This window comes from Harpia harpyja, chromosome 12 (genome assembly GCF_026419915.1).
Source record: "Harpia harpyja isolate bHarHar1 chromosome 12, bHarHar1 primary haplotype, whole genome shotgun sequence".
Taxonomy (NCBI): domain Eukaryota; kingdom Metazoa; phylum Chordata; class Aves; order Accipitriformes; family Accipitridae; genus Harpia; species Harpia harpyja.
Genome location: NC_068951.1, coordinates 16,083,477 through 16,090,348, shown reverse-complemented (window position 1 = coordinate 16,090,348; position 6,872 = coordinate 16,083,477).

Sequence of the window (6,872 nt, the reverse complement as noted above, 5' to 3'; positions counted from 1 at the left end):
CTTACTTTTGCCAAGTGTAAGTTACAGGTTGAAAAGAGACTACAACACTTACCGCTATGTATTCTGGAATAATGTTTAAAGCCCAGAAGTAAAATCGACCCTAATTTTGTGTTGTTGGGTAGCTGTTCTCTAAATGTAACACCTTCAAGTACATAAACCCGGTGTGTAGAGAAGTCCCTGTGCAAATTGTGCGGCAGCAGGAGCATGGAGCAAGACTTGTAATAAACTCTTGGTAATGCTGTTGAGCTTTGAGATGGGTAAGCTGTTAGCAGATTATCGCCTATAACATGTAGACCTTTAAATAAGGAGAAGGCTTCAGTGGATGTAGGTAACCATACACTTGGAGAAGGCAATGAAATAACATTTAGACTACTTTGATTTTTCTTATTTCTTCACTGATGATTGTTCTTCTTTTAAAGAGTACATCTTTATCCCCATGTGCAGCTAAAATGCAATAAAACTCCCAAATGATGCTTTCCTACCAGTGTAGTACCATTTTGCCTACTCAGATTCATGAAGTTCATACGCTTACAGGAAAATTCTGTGCAAGGTTTGAAGGTACTTGGTCAGACTAGAACTTCCCTCAGCCTCGTATCATAGCTCTGATGGTGACTGTGCGTGGAGGACCTAGAAAACGGTGCAAGAGTGGTGAAACGCTAGGCTACTTCTGTCACTCTTCTCTGCTTTTGAACTTCCTCTGCTTCATTCCCTACGTAGCAATTTCCGCACCTTTTTCATGGACTGAGAGTAGTTACAGGACCCTGTGGACCTGCAGCCTCTTGACCTTTATTTGATGATTTCCCCTCTTCCTGTATGGTAGTGGAACAGACAGCTATTCTCTGTGCATTTCTGTGCTATTTCTAATCAGCGGCCTCTGTCATCTCTTGTCTTACTGTAGTTTTCAGATCAAGTTAGATCTTTGTATGGAAGTTTTCAGTAACTTGGTCTGTTCTTTCAGAGAGAGGTGGAAGGGAGGACTGGGATGGCACACAGTATTCCACAAGTTTAGGAACTGTGGGTTTATGTGGTAACATAATGTTAATTTCTTTCTGAGCACCATCTCACACTTGTCCTGCTTTGATTCTCTTAAGTACTGCTGAACTGGAGGTCTTTATACAGTGACTTCCAAGAGCTCGCACCAGAGGATGAATGATCAGGAGCCTGTCCCTGCAGTCTTCCTTTTGTTAGAGAATTTAAAACAAGGTTGTATGAGCTGCTGTGCTGGCACTTGGCTATAAAGTGCCATCAAAGCCATCACAGGGTGGGATTTAAGTGATAAGCCTGTTTTACCCCCAGATTTTTATTTGGTGGGAACTACTGTAGTAGTCCTGTCCACCTAACAAAGAAACTGGAGGTGATCCCAGGGTAAGGGCTTGCATACTGTCTGAGCTACATCCCATTTCTTTTGGGAACAACCAGTTATTTGCTGTCCCATGAAGGCCAAATTGCACTTAAGGTTCTTCATTAAGTGCTTCTAATGTCTATTTCTCATTTTCAAAATTGGCACCGAATCACTCATTCTGGTTTTCAGCTATTAAGTTACCTGTTGGATTTAAAAGTTCTTGGGTAAACACTACATAGTGTATCTGTCATCCTGCATGGTAAGTCTGTGTGGTTTGATCTAATTTTTTTAATTTTACGTTGGAGGAGATCATTGAGCTTTCCATGTTTGTTTACAGTGAGGCTATTTTTTTGTGTAGAATTACTGGTATACTCATTTCTGGACTCAAAAAATTAGGTTCTCTACTGATGTAGGGAAGAAAATGCTTTCCTCTTTTGCTCTCGGCAGCAGTTTGACGAATTGCATGCAATTGCACGAAGCAAGAGACGAAGAAATAAGCCCTCCCTGCTGGAGCTGCCTGGAGAGCAAGGTAGGTAATGGCAGTATGCCAGGCATCTTAGGAAGGTTTTTACAAATACCTGGATATATTTTTAAAATCCATACCGTTTTTACTGTCCAGAATGGACAACAGGATTTCAGCAGTAATTATTTTTAACTACCAGCAGTAACATCCCCACTGGGGCCAAGTTGGTACTCCCTTTTAATCAGCCCGTGGGATGCATGGTGCTGCTCCTGCACCAACAGCATCCCCAATCCCTGTGCCAGGTCCCTGCCTGGTGTGAGTGTTTCGGGACCATGGTGTCACGGTTCAGATGCGTGGGGAGCGTTCCCTGGGAAGGTGGAGTCCCACCCGCTAGAGCTGACCTTTCTCCTTTGCAGAGCGGGCAGTCTCTTCGTTGTTTTGACTGTGTTTTCTTAGTCATGGTCTTGGGCTTCCTTTGAATCACTCAGTAGGGCTTGACAAGACGTGGAGTCGAGAACGTATGTCCTTTGGTAAGCTGCTTTATGTTTTAGTAAAATGAGGATTTCACAACTTGTGGTGCAGTTCCTGGCAGCTGAGTTCATCTGATGCCTTATTGCTGCCAGAAGAGCATCCTCCCACTCCTTCCCCACACAGTGATACCTGGTACTTCTGGTAAGGCTCAGATCTGCTGCAGAGCCGTGCTCTAGCCCTGATGAAAGCGAGGTTTTCCTCCGCAAAGGGTACAAAAGGGAACAGGGGTGTTGTCTCGGTGGGAGGCAGCGTGCAGAGGTGCAGCCTAAAATCCCTTTTAAAGCTTGTTTCTGGGGTTTGGGAAAGCAGCAGCTCTGGCGCTGCCGTAGCCTTTGCAGCGGAGAGAGCCTTTTGTCTGGGTGTTCCCTGCCGCTGAATCACTCCAACTGTTTGTCAGTCCAAAAAGAGCCCCTGGTCAGATGCTCCCCAGCGCGTGTAATGTTGCCCTGTTACGTGGGAATGACAGATTGCTGTGGTATGTGATGTGCTTTGAAACCACGGCTGAATCACTGCTGGATGTCCTGATGCTCTGCCAGCGTGTAACACAAATTCATCACAGGGGAAGGGGGAGAAGGGTACTCTGAACTTCGGCAGAAATCTCACCAGTGGTAGGGAAGCATCCTCTGCCGCGGCGGCTGTGAAAGCAACATCTGCTGGGGTGGATGTGAAATGCTGTGTCCTTTGCTGACCTGCTTTCCTGTCAAGAGTAGGACAAATAGAAAACTTTTAAAAGCACGGGGGGGGTGTGTGGAAACCAGGCGACGTTTGTGCTGTTGTGCTGCTGGTCTGTCCCTGCCGTGTGCAGGTGGAGTTTCCTCTGGGTCAGTTTTTGTCTCTCCTGGCTTGAGTGATGCTCCAGTCCCTGCACAACCCTGCAGCATCTCCCGGGTCCCCTGGGTGCGAGGAGGGTCCCTGCAGGGGGTGATGTAGCTCGAGGTTGCTGCTGAGCATCAGTGCACAAGGGTTGATAGTGTCAGGGGTAGTCATGGTTTTAGTATATTCAGAAAAACATTAAAATCAACTTGTAAGGTGGCTTACAAATACAAATTAACTTGAAACTGGGTCTTAAGAGCATCTGGGTCTAGTGCGGTACTGAACACGGGGAAGGGAGAGCACAGGGCTGTGGCTCTCCTAGGACCCCTTGCACAAGCAGTGCAGCAGCTTTCAGCTCTCCATTGAGCTTCATGAGTTCCTAAAAATCCTATTTTCCCTAGCAACTCCTTAATTTGGGTTCAAGCAATTTATTTTGTGGTTCGCTTTTCAGCTCCAGCAAATCAATCACACGAAAGGCAGGTACTCCTGACCCAACGGAGCAGCTTTCAGAGGCAAGAGAAGCTGACCCTTTCTTTTTCCTGCTTCAATATGATGGGTATGGCTGCGTAGGGCTCTCTCGGGTGTTTGTCTCTTGCACCTGGCCTTTGCTCCATCACCTTGGTCCTAGGCATCCATACCTTCAAGATCACCCTAGCAGAGTCAGCAAAGGTTTTTAGCCTGTTGGGAAGGAGCTGTTGGTACAGTCCACCATTCCCATCATTAAAAACTTAAGACTTACATCTCAGTCATGCTCAGTCCCTATACAGGTGTAATTAAGAAAGACCCAGTTATTAATTCAATTACCCAGCTGTGAGAGCTGCCTTGCACCTTGGCATCCCCAAGTGTTAAGGGCTGATGACCTGAAAGCTTCCAAAATCTGTTAGTAGCTAGATTTTCACTTGTGTCCTAGCAAATGGTGAGCAAAACGCAGCTTGAAAAGTACAGAAGCAGTTTTCAACCAAATTCTGAATTATTTTCTCAACCACGCTGTTGATGATGGATAATCTCAACCTACTAAGGTGGGCTGCTTCAGTGCTCAGTGCTGCTGACTGCAGCCAGTTCTGTGCTGCTCCTCTGTCCTCTCCCTAGCAGCTGCTCAGTTTTCTTGCTAGGAGGTTTCTAAAAGCCAAAAGATGCTTGTGAGAAGTTCATTAACTCTGTATTAGAGTTAAATTTTGGGTCTGCTCCAGTCTTGTGCTGCCTCATCCCTGGCACATGGTGGTAGAGGGCACGCCGATCCCTCTCTGCAGTGCGTTGTGGCACACGAAGTCACCCCTGGCGACTTGGTTAGAAGAAAAAAATAAGTCCTTTCGTAAAGGAAATGAGTTAATTTGTAAGGGAGGGTTTATTTGGGTCTTTTTTTTTTGGCACTGCCTCTCCTGTGAAGTCTCCTCTGCAGCCAGAGGTGCGTCCCCACACAGGGTGACAAGCGGCTGCATTCCACCTTGCCCCTGAAACCAATGGGGCAGGAATGGGACGAAGCTCTTCTGAGGTTTCTCCTGTGTGATGAATGTGTGAAAAATACCCTTAAGCATTCAGGGAAAACAGGAGGTCAGGGAGATGAGGCAGGTTCCTCCTGAGCCAAGCAGCTGGGCTTTTTCCGCTGGACTGATGCAGCCCCCGGGGAGTGTGGCGAGCGGGTGGTCTGGCCCATGCTCCTCCCACAGTGTAGCCCATTTATCCACCCCCTGGAGCACACGTGAGCTGGCGTGTGATTTTCTTGTCTGCTGGCAGAAAAACCACACTCTGCCCACCTGGGTTTGACCAAGAGATCTGACCAGACCACAGCCAGATGTTAATGTTTGTCCACCGATGCTTTTGCATCCCCTCCAGACATGGGGGATGCCAGCGCTTCTCTGATCCCTGGTGACAGTGGGGGATGGCTCATGGAGGACATTTCCCTTGGGATCATCCCCAAGTCCACGTTGCTGCCAGCCCTGCTGAGCACACCACAACTTCTGGAGCCCCTCTACTGATGGAAATGTGATGGCTTCACCATATCCTTCCTGCTGGCTTGAGGCAGGATCCTCCCACCCCGTGCTTCCCTTTCTCTGTCCTGTTCCCAACACCCTCTGGGGATGGATGCTCCAGCTGCGGGATCCAAGGAGGGATCCCAACACGGATGCTCCAACACAGCCCCAGCCAGGCCCCCCCAAAAGTATCCGTTAACAGGAGCCCAACCAGTACTCTGACTGCAGGTCCCAGTAAGACCAGTCCATCAGAAAAGGGTGATGAAACCTCATTGATCTTAACCTGCCTGCTCTAAGTCAGGCTTACCAAAGGCTCAGGATAAAACAGAGTTGTGGGCCAACCCGTTTATCCTGAGCTTGGAGGGGACTTGGGAATCCCTCGGGCCAGCCCCAGCACCAAGGGTGGATGTTGTCCTACCTCTTCCCAAAACCTCCAGCCAAGGAATGGCACCACCCCCTTCTCTTCCCGTGTCTGATCAACCAAACAGTCAGGTTTTTTTCCTAATTTCTCCTTGTCTTTTCAAGCCAGCCCTTCACACGCACAAGCCCATTATCTCATCCTCCTCCAGACTAAACAAACCCTCCTTCAACATCCCCTCGCTATCATGGTTTTTTGCCCTTCTTATCAGTCTTGCCACCACCTCCTGGACTCGTTCCATGTCAGCATCTCATTTCAGAGAGGAATGATCTCGCTGCACATCCCACCTGCAGTGCTGCCCTTAGAAGAAGATTTGCCTTTCCTGCTGGGTCCTGCACCACCTTTAGGACTGTTTACCCTGAGCTTTGCCTGTGTGGGTGCTGCCTCACCAGCTATTTTATATCCGTGTTCCTAAATCTTCCTCCTCAAAGCACATCCTTCCCTTGACCGTCTCATCCGGACCAAGACCGGTCCACCAAAACTCTGGGAAAGAGCATACCAGCTCCATAGGGTTGGGAAAACATCTGAAGAAGGTTGTTGAGCTCTTCCTGCAAAGCCAAAAATCAGGGGCAGGAGGGATGAGATCATGCAGGTAATTGCAGGAGAATTCCTACGTTACATCCAGCTCCTGCAGAAGACTTGAGCAAGGAGTCATAAATGAGTATTGCAACCTGTGGGCACTAATTACTCCAGAAACCTCAGGTTTCTCCTGCTGCTTCCCAGTAGCAATGACCTCACATGATGAAACGGCAGCTCCCTGCCCCATTACTGTCAATAGCTCGTCACTGAGGATGAATTAATGACCTGAATGAGGGTAAGCTTCTTTTAAAAGGACATTATCAACACATTTCAGCCTAAAAGCACCCGGAAAAGGTGCTGGGGATGGACAAGCCCCCAGCCCCGCTGCTAAACGGCAGCCCAGCAGGAGCTGCGCTGAAAGCAAAGACGAAGAAATTGGAGGAGAAAGGATTCTTCTCGCTTTGCATCATCGCAGTCCAACCACATCTATTTTTGCTATACGCATGGCATCAAGTACCCGTCACCGCTATTCCTACACCATCCAGCACCTCCGCATAACAGGGGAAGAGTGGCAGCAGGATGGAGCGCGGCAGGAGGGAGCATCGCTTTTAATTGTCCCGCCGCGCAGCTTAAAATCTGGGGAATTTGATTACCGCCCTTCATCCCCTGCCCAGTAAAGGACGACCGGCCCTAGGACGTGACACTCCACTCCAAGGACACTTGTGCTGTGTCGCCCCCCCCCCAATCAGCCATTATAACTTCTGCACCTTATTTTAGTCTCCGGTCACAGCCTGGATGCAATTTCATAAAGATTTG